Genomic DNA, 11336 nt, shown 5'->3' with positions numbered 1-11336 from the left:
TGATTCCCTGAGTGACCGATGAGGGGACCATAATGTCCCAGTTTGTACCGACGTGTTAATATGTCATTTATCCCCCAGAGAGCTGGCAACATGTTCTGTGGTCCACACAGCCTGTCTGCACCAAAAGTGAGTGTCCATCCTCATGAGGACCGCATTTACTCGAGGGTACAAGAGCTAGACTGTTCCCTGGAGGGCAGACGTGTGTGAGGAGAAAAGGACACCAGCCATTTGGCATCCTGTTGGCTCAAACCTTCAGGGTTGGACTGAGTGCTTTATTTTGCAACTGGGGCCATTTCTGCCTTGTTAGCTTACTGCTGACAACCTGGATAGGGAGAAGGAAGATTGTCTGACCCATTGCCCCCAGGCCATTTTGATGCTTATAGAAATATTGATTCTGGAACTTCTGAATGCCAGCTGTGGGTGGCTGTCGGGTACAGGTACTAACTCACTTGACAGTTTTAGTAGATTGTCCTGGAAAAATATAAACTGTTTGAAGTCCAGCACATTTTAAAGATTGTTGGATTTAGATCTGGTGGCAGAAAGGCTGTGACTAGGAATAATTTCACTAATTGCTTTTCTTACCTGAAAGCAAATCTGTTCGTTACTGCTGAGCTTTCAACCTTAATCAAAATTATTTCTTCTCTTTGAATCTCAGTCTTCTGACTGAAAAAGTGTGGGGACATGACTTCTGTGGGTTGCTGTGCTGGATAAATACAGTGTCTGATGCGTAGCAGGCATCGAATCTCTGTGGATTTCTGACCAGACCAGGAACAATGTGTTAACCCCGAGGTCTTTGGCCGACTCCAGTCCTTGGTTTGTATACATAAAATACCAGTAATATTAACCTTTGGCTGTGTTCTCTATGGGCTCTTAAATGTGCAAGTATTAGGTTATAAGCAGGAGTGTGAGTTAGGAGCAAAGGAGGGCTAGTTTCTCCTGGTGGTTATCTAAGTAGATTTTAGGAGTTGGAGGAAGCGTGGATTTCATGCAACACCGTTCTTGTCTTGAATCCTGGCTGTGCTGCTTGTTAGCGCTGTGTCCATAGCAGGGGGCAGAAGTTGTTGATTTTGGATTTTACAACTCTTAAAGCCAGTTTTTTAGTTTTTTGTTTTTGTTTTTACCATTGCTTGACTCCTATGGTGTAGGGAAGAAAATTGGTCTTTGCTTCTTCCCTATCCCTTAGAATCCCAGGACTGTGTAGAGTCCTAGCTTCAGGAGGAGGAGTCCTGGGAGCCAGAACACTTGCTTTTCATTCCAAATCTCAGCACTCCCGGTCATGTACCCTGTGACTGCTGGGTGCTGACTACTCTAGTATCTCCTCGGGTGAGCGTGCTTGAGCGTGACTACACGTGTGACCTCTCTCAAGGAATATTTGTGTAAGTTAAAGAATTTTAAAGCCAAAGGAGTTAATATGAGGGGAATTTCCAGTCCTCTATTAAGACAAGTTAAGTAAATTCTTTTAGGTAGGAGGCCTTAGTTAACAATTTTTAAATTCTGTCACTTATAATTTTAAATCTAAGGTTGTTTCAGCAGTAAGACTTTCAGTGATCCTTGAACTATGTTAGTCTGATTTTAAAACAAATTCCCCCCATCGTCAGCCACAGCAGAGTCGTCACCCATTAAAGAATGTCTCTTCTATCTACAGATGTTTGTAGAGCACCTGTTGTGCTTCTAGTACTGGAGACACTGGGTGCAGGGGTGCAGCTCACCCCCTCCCCCTGTGCTGAAGTAAAACTTGGCAGCAAAATATGGCGGCATAAACACACAAATGGAATGTGACGACAGGAAGGAGTGCAATCTCCTAAGCAGGACTGTGACAAGGACGTGCCGGCCCCTGGCTGGTCAGGGTGACTTCTTAGAGGCCGTTCACGCTGGGGCTGAGGGAAGTGTGGGGGTCACTCCCTGCAGGACAGGGGAGCAGAGGGAGCATGTGTCCTAGGCTCTGGCTTTGAACTCTGTGCTGCTTACCAGCTGCACTCCGCTAGCTTACAGTTGTGGTGGATGAACTGTATTTCATCCTTTCCTTGGACCTGCCAGCCAGCCTGAAATGACAGCAAAGATCGTTTAGACACTTCACTGTCCTCATTGTATTGGATAACCCAGCAGCACAAAACAGAGCTGACCTTTTTGCAGTACCTTTTTCTCTGTGTTTCTCTGTTTTTCCTCCTATCTTATTGGCTTCTCTTTCTCATTAACCTTTGCTTGACTTCTAAATTTTATAGTTGACTAGGTCTTGATCCCAGGCAACCTTATGTCTCTATTTATACTCCTTCCCCAAGTCATCTTGTGAATTCCCCATGTGGCGATGGCGTTAACTGCCTTCCATAAGCTTATGACGCCCCAAATTTATCTTTCCTTCCTGATCTCTTCCTGAACTCCAGATCTATATATGAAATGCCTACTGACCTCTCTATTTTGAAAGGAGCTGTAATACCCAAAGCAGAATTCATGCCTCTCCTCCAAGTATTGCTCCCCTGTCTCCGTCCCTCACTGCCTGCTCACTTGCATACAGTCCATTCAGGAAGTTTCCATGATTAACCCTCTAAAATGTTAACTTCCAGGGCACCTGGGTGGCTGAGTTGGTTAAGCGTCCGACTCTTGATTTGGTCTCAGGTCATGATCTCAGGGTTGTGAGATCGAGCCCCATATGGGACTCCATACCCAGCATGTTATCAGCTTAAGATTCTTTCCCTCCCTCTGCCCCTCACCCCCCTGCTTGTGTGCTCACTCTCTCTCTAAAAAAAGGTAATAATAAAAAAAAGAAGAAAATGTTAACTTGCATCCTTACTTCCCACCCTACTACAATCACCTCCCCTTCTCTCCTGTTCTGCTGAAAAGGCCTTCAAGCTGGTTGTCTTGTTTCTACTTTTGCCCCCTTAGTCCATTCACTACAAATCAGCCAAAGTTACCTCTTTTTTAATAACTTTATTTTTCTCAAGCCGTTCTAGATTCACGTAAAAGCAAGAGGAAAGTGCAGAACGTTCCCAAACACCCCTTGCCTTTACACACATGCACAGGTTCCCCCATTATCAACACCCCACAACAGAGGGTATATTTGTTACAACAGATGGACCTACATGGACGGATCACTCTCACCCAGAGTCCCTACTTCACCTGAGGATTCACTCTTGGAGCATTTCTAAGGGTTTGGACAAATGACATATGTACCGTGAGTGCATCATACACATGGGTTCATGGTCCTAAAGATCTTTTGTGCTCCGCCTGTTTGTCTCTCCCCAGCTAGTCCCTGGCACCCCTGATACTTTAATTATCTGCTAGTTTTAGCTTTCCTCTGATGTCATAGAGTTGGAATGATACAGAATGTAACCTTTTCAGGTTGGTTTCTTTCACTTAGTGATAGGCATTTAAGTTTCCTCGTGTTTTCTCTTGCCCCAAGGTTATCTTTTGAAATGATCAATCTGGTCATGTCTTCTCCCTCCCTTAAATACCACCCCTGTTGTTCAGGACACTTAACATGGAAATCAAACTTGTCTACGCTGGGTTGTCCCTACCTGTGCACTTGAACTCCTCTACTTCCTCCCTCTGCTCCCCTCGCTGTGCTCCATGCACTGTCTCATGTTCTCACACAGGCCATGTTCCTGCGTTTGCATCTGCTCTGCTGTCTTCTCTGCTGGGGGTAGGGAAGCTGCGCTCCTGTTTATTGTATTGAGAGAAGCATTTCTCCCTTCAGGTCTCACCTTCAGTGTCATCCCAAGAGGCCTCCTCTGATCACCTCTGGACAGCCCCTCAGCTGCTTCCTACCACAACCTGGAATGGTCCACTTGCTCTCCCCATGAGGGTGTGAAGGTAAGCCTCAGGCCATGATCGTGATTTGGTTGACAGACACCAACAGATCTAGGTAAGGATACAGATCCACAATTCCTCATTCAAAACTTTTGGGGGTAGAAATTCTTTACAATTTCACTTTTTTCAGAAATTATTCCGATTTAGGATTTTAGAGAGGCGTTATGACACCTATACCACATATTACTCGATTTCACCATAATTCATAAATAGACTCTGGAGTTACTAATGCCAATAGAAATGGTTTCAGACGCCCGGAGGACTATACTGCCATGGTGTGAAATTTTAAAGTAGAAAATCAGCTCCTCCATCGTTAGCAAACCTACTGAAACACCAGTGGAGAACTCACTGGCATTTGATTTTTTTTCCAGTCACAGAGAAAGAGTCTACTAGGTAGCTCCATTCTCACAGAAGCACCTTCACTGATTTTGAATTCTGGATTTTTCGATGTTTGACCTGACTGCCAGATCCTGCCAAAGGACTAATTTTTTTTTTTTTTTTTTTTTTACCATCAGGAAACTTTGATGGTCAGTGTCATAAGGATAGACTTTGTTTCCACTTTCAACTCACCACCCCCCACTCCTCCAGAAAAGAATCTCTGTGAGGAGCCAATTCCTCTACATGAAGATTTTCCAAGGGGGATAAATCACAGTAACTTGCAGTTGTGTTAATAGCAAGAAGCATCCATTTAAATGGCTCGCTCCTTGTTTGTGTGTCTTTTTCTAAATGAGTAAATTATCAATTTAAAATTGTGTTTGAAGAGGAATTATGCTTCAATACTTACTTTATTGGTAAAAAATTAATGAAATAGATTGCTATAAAATAATTTTGTCTGATGTACTTATGTGCATTTAATGAACAGAAGTAATAACTTGTTATTTGGGGCTGATGTCAATGAGGCGTATATTTTATAAAACATTACTACTGACTATCTGACTCTAAAAATCACATTATAACATTAATGTAACATGTTTATTTCATTAGTTCTTGGCATGAATGCAGAATTAATTTTGTTAACCATCTTTTCAATAAGGAAAAGAAAGGCTTTATGCCGATACTACCACAGGAGCCCTTAACTTTCCTGTAATTGTTCTAGATTGTTTTATAAATATTCATGTGCAGAGATGGCCCCTTTGTACAAGTAATGGCAGAAATGTTTGTCTAGCCCGACCAGGAGGATGAGTGTAATGATCTATCAAGAACCCAAATCAACCTTTTGAAGCACACTTTATTTTAGGTCTTTGCTTTTAGGGGCTGCATTTCTCACACGGTGCCTCTCAGAGCAGACGTGTACTGGGAGCGTGTTGGTGGAACATGATGCTCACAGCTGCGGTTTAGTCTAGGGCTGTAGGATCCGGGGGAGGTAGTGTCCTCCCCATTGTACCTCCACTGATTCCACCACTGACTTTGCCACATCACCCCATGAGAAACCTTTATCATATTCAGTATTAAGAAATGGTTTGCAGCTATTCCAGACTCCCATTTTTTAGGTGTATCTAATTTTTTCTGAACATACTCTTGCCTAATGATCATCCCCTCTTCCAGGAGCCTTCTATTCTCAGTACAGGTAAACATGGGGATAAGATACCCCCGATTTTGCCTCTCTGCTTTCAGGGTTTTATATTGCTAAATAAAGAAATGAACAAGGTGATGCATTAGAAATTATTGGGAAATATCAAAATTCCTTTCTTATTAAAATAGTTATGGATTTTACTTAAGATGGAAGCTACTTGGGGAGACTGGGAAATAGTGCTCTGTGTCCCTTTATAATAATAGCAGTTCTCAAAAACAGTGGTTTTTAATTAGGGGAGAATTTATTAAAATGCAGACTACCAAGACAGATGCAAGACATGGTGGGTGGGGGTCAAGTATCCATTTAAAGAAAATGAGCACGGGTGATTCTGGTGTAGACGCTTCTCAGCCATCTGCTGTAGAAACACCATGCCTAGGCTTATTCGTACCTTAATGATGGAGTTATTGGGTAAGTGCTGATGTTTTCCTTTTTTTCCTCTTTGCTTGCTTTAACACTTTTATTTCATTTAATCTGGCATCTGATCTGATCTTTGGTTTTCTAGGAGTCATACTTTTTTTGAAAAGTCTCTTGGTCTTCTGGCTTAGATCCTAATAGTTCTTGTGTTTACATAAATTATATGCAGAAAAGAAAATCTACTTGGTTATAATAAAATAAGCTAAATCTGCTAAAAGCCAGGATAGAATGTTTTACAAAAATAAAATAAAAATAAAAAAACAAAAAAACTTCTAACTACATTTTGGGATAGGGAATGGGGAGCAACCCGTCAGTTATGTATTAAGTGAAATCTCATATCCACAGTGCACAAGCAACATCAAAGTTCTGAGCTAAAATAATTTCTTATTAGCATTTAAGTACGATTTATTTTTTTATCTAATCCTGTCTCAGTCAGAGGGAGAAACCAAAGGGGTTTAATAAGCACCTCGTCCTTGAAGGTCAGGCCCCTAACAGAGCCCTTAATTAGCATGCGGAACATCTTAGGGCTGAAAAGTCTCTTGCCAAGTGATTTCTTTTTTGGCTGGTTCACTCATGCGGATGATAGAGAGCATCAAAGAACTGATGGCTGAAACTTAATTCATATGTGTTTCCTGTAATGTGTGTGTATTTTCTGTACTCACAGTTTCTCTGCTGACTTAATTGTGTCCTGGGGGAATGGGTAAAGAGGAACAGATAGTTTCAAGAAGGTTAAGGAAATTTCAGATTTCACTGGGGATTTGGATAACAATGTAATTTATAGGCATTTCATTAGGTTTTGGCTCATGAACTTCAGCAAACATATTGTGGATTATAAATAATGCCTTCTGTTTTAGGGCCATTCTCTGTCTTCTTAAAACTCACGGTGACACTGTGGCATAAATCCCTCTTCTTTAGAGTTTGTTTTGGTTGTTCCAGGCTGACTTTTAAGCTCTCAGTGGTAGTTGGAGGGATCTGAGGCCTGTCTAACCTTGACACTTCACAAACACCATCCCAAGGCCTGAAATCCAGTTGTGTCTTTAAATTAAAGCACTTTCTATTAAAATCGCAGTTTAGTGAAGAGTTGCTACACGGGGCTGGGATAGCAGTGGGATGTGATCTCTTATTTCAGTGTGTAGTGCAGAATTTATCACACTGTTAACGAACAAGCATTCATTATTCACAGACATTTAGGGATCGAAGGTCCTTCATGGGTTTACCAATAACTACCTGTTTGATGTTAGGCAAGCCATGGGACTTTACTGCCATTCTTTCATAACAAATTATATAAAATAAATGAGTTGGCCCATGTGTCCTCTGGGTTCTTTGATATCAAATATTCAAGGGAATATTGCTGTTTCTAATTTTTAAATTTTTTGCATCTTCTTGATACAGCTAACTTGTTAGGTTGAACCTAAGAGCAGTTATTTGGGGTTGTAATTTGATTAATTCAATTCAAAACAGCAAGCTTGGATGAAAAGCATACTCTGTGCAGTACACAATAACTGAATGTCCTTCTGGGTCGGGTCAGTGTTCTGTCTCGTTGAGAAGATGGGGTCTGCTCTCAGTTAGTAGCAGGGCCTGTTTTTGCAGAATCAAGGAGGAGAGGATGTGAGCAGCTGAGTTGGCCCCTGGGGAGACCAGCACTGGGGCTCGGGCATGGGCAGGACTGGGGAGGGTGCAGAGCTGAGCTAGGCATCCCCAGGCAGTGGTGGAGCCCACTGGAATAAGTAGGGAGTGCACAGGCCAAGACAGCTGTCCCTGCTCTGGGGCTCCCAGAAACCTGGCTATATTTGAAGGACATACCTCGGTCCCTTTTGTGTCATTCTGAACGGTGCCAGTCCCAAGTCAACACCAAGTAAGAGGCTCTAGAATATTATGGCCAGGGAATCCTGCTGAGGACCAAACATTCCTCTAGGACTTTCAGTTCAGTGTTTAAATTGGGCACGTCATGTTTTCGGTGGGGTTCCCTGTGCTGGGGTAGTAAATCAAAGGCGGACACTGCACACTGGGCGGGGCGGGGGGAGGCCCTGGGGGAGACCAGTGGAGGGCTAGCTCTTGGCTGGCAGCCCTGCGGTGGAGAGGACAAGTCATGCCCACGGCGCTCTGCAGAGAATGGCAGACCTGGCAGGTGGGGATTGGTTGGACTGAGGGTCATCGCAGGGTGGTTCTTCAGTTAATCTTTACATTCTTCACCCCTGGGTTTTCACTGTCACCCTGTAGTCATTTGGCAATTACTGTATGCAGTTACACCTAGTTTAATAAAGACATTAACATGTTTTGAGGGCTTCTCCTGTCCATTGTTGTTTCAGGGCTAGTAATAACCTTTGATTTTGCTCACTGCAAATCATCTTAAGAGAATAAGGTGATTTAAAGAAATAAGATCATCGCACATTTTTGATGTTTCCTAAGTGCTTCACGTGAAGCAAGTCCTGTTTGAAACTGACATTCTCTGTGACTGGAGTTGGGTACCTGTATACGCTCCTACTTTGATAGGTTACTGCAGAGAAGGCCAAGGACTTCGGTTCCGCCTTTGGACCCACCACACAGGACACTGGCTTGCTCTCAGTGAGATGTCCCCCTGTGCCAAGGCCAGTTCTTAGTCTCTCCCCCAGAACATTTTCAGTTGAGACTGGTGCCAGTTCCTAGCCCAGAAGCTTTGTTCAAAAGGACAATGGCTGGCCTGCCCCGGCAAGGGCGGACTTGATGGCTTTTAACTTTCCATCGAAAGGATGTCATCTAAACTGGCAAGGAAATTGGTACAGTTAATTATTGCCAGACCTGGAGCCTCCTCCCAGCCTTCCGGCTCAGGACAGCCTGCAGGTCAGCAAACTGGATGCTGGCAGTGGTGTTCTCCTCTATCCCCGTGATCCATCTCTTGGAAGCACCTGTGACAAAAAGATGAGGAAAATAATAATTCACTCAAGATTATGATACAAGGTATATACTAGTCGAAGAGGGTACATCTTTGGATAAGATAACTTGTCCGTCTTGTACTTCCTGAATTAAGTGCTACCTGGTAGGCCACCGTGTAGGCACGGGTGGCGTTTACAGCTAGGAAGGCCTGACTTCTGCCCGTGGATCTTTCCTGACTCCCTGCAGCATACCGAGTGGCAGAGGGGGGCAGTTCATCTCTTGGGATCAAGATTGAGAAAGTCTGTCTTTGAGTCCAGCCTTTCCACCTGCCAGCAGCGTGAGCTTGGGCAGGTCAGCCTCTTGGTGTCCCTGTATGATGGAGGGGGGGTGTAAGCCCTGCCCTGAAGGGTCAGAACAGGGGAGGATGCGTGCAAGGTGGTAGCTCAGTGGCTGGCACACAGCTAGTGCTTTATTACTGGCAGTGATTATGATTAGAATAAGTATTATATTGCCTTTTGTATGGATGGATAGCACACCGCCTCCAGCAGCCTCTCCAAAGGAAGTGGAAATTTGCATGACAATGTCACTGATCCAGATTAATGGGAATTGTGACTTTATTGGAAATAGGGTTGTTGCAGATGTAATTAGTGAAGATGGGGTTATACTAGAGGGACCCTCTTATCCAATATGACCGACGCCTTTATAAAAAGGAAGATTTGGACACAGAGACACACAGAGTTATTTGTTGCAGAGCATTAGAAAATTAATAAAGGTGGTCGTATCTTTATCACTGCCTTTCTTCTGCAAGAAATTTGAGATCATTTAAATAACAGCATTAGCTATTAGTTAAAAGACACTTATACTATTTATATAAACCCTTCTATATATGATGAGGCAGGTGTGAGCGGTCTCCCCCATTTGTCCACGTGAGTACTGCAATCGGGAAGGTTTAGCTTCGGTAAGCCTCCACAGCTGGCCCGCTGTATACTTAGGTACAAATCTAAGACAGTTTCACTCCAGGACTTTGTGCTTGAAAAGCGCTGCATCTCATATGTGCAACCTGGTATTTGAGGGCTGTGTGATGTCCTGAGGGCCTATGGGGTCTGGGGAGGCAGAACTCCACTCTCTTCTCATGGCCCTTCCCTTCCCACTGTTCCGGGTGGTTGGGCATGGGGGAAGGTACTCTGGGGCTCCCAGGCAGCTCTTAGCAGGAGGAGGGCCGTGATTCTGGTCTCAGCTGGTATCTGGGAAAGGATATGACTAAGACTTCTAGAGATTCTCTCCTTCTTGCTTCCAGGTGAAAGACATTTCCAGAGAAGTAGAGAAAATTCAGCTTGTCATGAATGAGACTCTGAAATAACCAGTAGTCTTAGGTGGTCGGTCATTTTACAAAAGGGGTATAATTGAGGGCTCTGTCAGACCTATTGTTTCTCCTTAGCAAAACTTAGTATCTCCTATAAAAATGTACAGTCTCTATTTCTCTTTTATTATCCAGTCTACATTTTAGTTACTTAATAAAACCATATTCTCATTTGTTCATGCATTGATTTAATAATGAAATATCTTTTGAGTGCCTACTGTGTGCCAAGAATTTTCCAGGCATTTGGGTTAAAAGACTCAGGAAAGAAAGGTCCTCATGCTCACGGGGGCTTGGCTTTTACTGAACAGACATTCCCCTCCTCTGCCAACACCAGTCTCCTTTTCCTGTGTCTTTTGTTGGTTCTGGTAGTGATTATAGTTTTATTTATTTACTTTTGCTCATCCATTCCTCCATGTTGTAATAAATCAATTGCTGATATCTTTGACATGAGCCATACGTTACCTTTTTTCTCTGACAGTACTGCCACCATAAGAATATTTTTGTCATTGTCCCCTCCCACATACCCACTCTACTGAAATTTAGTGAGATGGCCACCTCCACAAAGGAAAACATGAAGTCACAGAGCTTCTGCAAGACAAGACCTGGAGTGCAGATGGCAGGATGGATGTCCAGGAGCAGCATCTCTGAAAAAGTTCCCAGTGAACATAAGAACTAGGATGATCGGTAGGGGAAGAAAGGGATAAAGAAAGGGGGGGTAATCAGAAGGGGGAATGAAACATGAGAGACTATGGACTATGAGAAACAAACTGAGGACTTCAGAGGGGAGGAGGGTGGGGGAATGGGATAGACCGGTGATGGGTAGTAAGGAGGGCACGTATTGCATGGTGCACTGGGTGTTATACACAACTAATGAATCATCGAGCCTTACATCGGAAACCGGGGATGTACTGTATGGTGACTAACATAATATAATAAAAATCATTTAAAAAAAGTTCCCAGTGGTGTGACTTAGTTTACCCTGAAGACATGAGAATCCATCCAGCTTGATTTCTGAGATAGTATCCTTGGGGGATTCGGGAGGCTGTTGTGCTGAAGAAGCACGTGTCCCGCTCCTGTGACCCCAGCAGCCACCAGCAGTGCAGTGCTGAGAAAGCCCAGACTCACTGTCCGCGGCTTAGGGGGTTAGAGTAGGAGAGGTGAGGTGAAGTCTGCAGTTTGTGGTATTTCGGTTGGTAGTGCACAGGACTGATGCCTGTTTCAGTGATCTCGACGGCTGCTTAGCTGAATGGCTTAAATGGAAGAAAGGCTTGTTAATTTCAAGGCTACTTTATTTCTTACCTATTGCTTATTATTTATTTTTATTGTTATTTT

This window comes from Ursus maritimus, unplaced genomic scaffold (assembly GCF_017311325.1).
Source record: "Ursus maritimus isolate PB19 unplaced genomic scaffold, ASM1731132v1 scaffold_7, whole genome shotgun sequence".
Lineage (NCBI taxonomy): Eukaryota > Metazoa > Chordata > Mammalia > Carnivora > Ursidae > Ursus > Ursus maritimus.
The sequence above is the reverse complement of the archived record's forward strand: the minus strand, read 5'-3'. Positions refer to the sequence as shown.